This window comes from Antrostomus carolinensis, unplaced genomic scaffold (assembly GCF_000700745.2).
Source record: "Antrostomus carolinensis isolate BGI_N321 unplaced genomic scaffold, ASM70074v2 scaffold30689, whole genome shotgun sequence".
In the NCBI taxonomy this organism is placed as follows: domain Eukaryota; kingdom Metazoa; phylum Chordata; class Aves; order Caprimulgiformes; family Caprimulgidae; genus Antrostomus; species Antrostomus carolinensis.
Window position 1 is genome coordinate 1 of NW_010338373.1, and position 533 is coordinate 533.

At 64.2% G+C, this 533-nt stretch overlaps 1 protein-coding gene across 1 annotated transcript in view; it reads left to right on the forward strand.

The window, feature by feature from the left end:
• Positions 1-72: 72 nt before the first annotated feature.
• CRYBB1 (crystallin beta B1) overlaps positions 73-533 on the forward strand; it is a gene marked incomplete at its 3' end in the record, with an annotated part of 3759 nt that continues 3298 nt past the window's right edge. The window contains exon 1 of the mRNA XM_010175500.2: positions 73-105. The remainder of the gene's footprint in view (positions 106-533) is intronic.

Genomic DNA, 533 nt, shown 5'->3' on the forward strand with positions numbered 1-533 from the left:
GTGTGCCCGCCCGGGGGTCTGCCCTTGCCAGGCTATAAAGTGGGGGCCTCGTTGCACCCCGAAACACAAGCCCGCTCACTCCAACAAGAAGCAGCAGCTGCCCAGGTAAGAGGACAAAGTCCCCAGGCACCGGCTGCGCGGGGAGAGGGAAGTGCAGGGTCTCAGCCATGGCCACCGCTGTGGTCATCACATCCGAGAGCATCCCAGTGCTCAGCATCCCACCTCCCTCTGTTTCCCTGGCAGCTGCTGGTGACACTCAACTATGGGGACACCGGCAAGGTGCCCACTGGAGGGTCTCAGAAAACAGGGTTGTCCCCTTCCCACCCCTCATGGGCTGCCCCAGTCCCCAGATGGGCTCCCAGGCACAGCCCCAGTGCCCAGTGCAGCATCAGGCCCCAGCCCAGGAGAGCAGGGAGTGACTGGGCACTGGGGCTCAGGGCTGCCCTGGGCACCCCTGCAATGGTGGGAAACACACTCCTGACCACAGAAGGAGCGTGGACACCCAGGACTTCCTGTGGTCCTCCTGGTGAAGG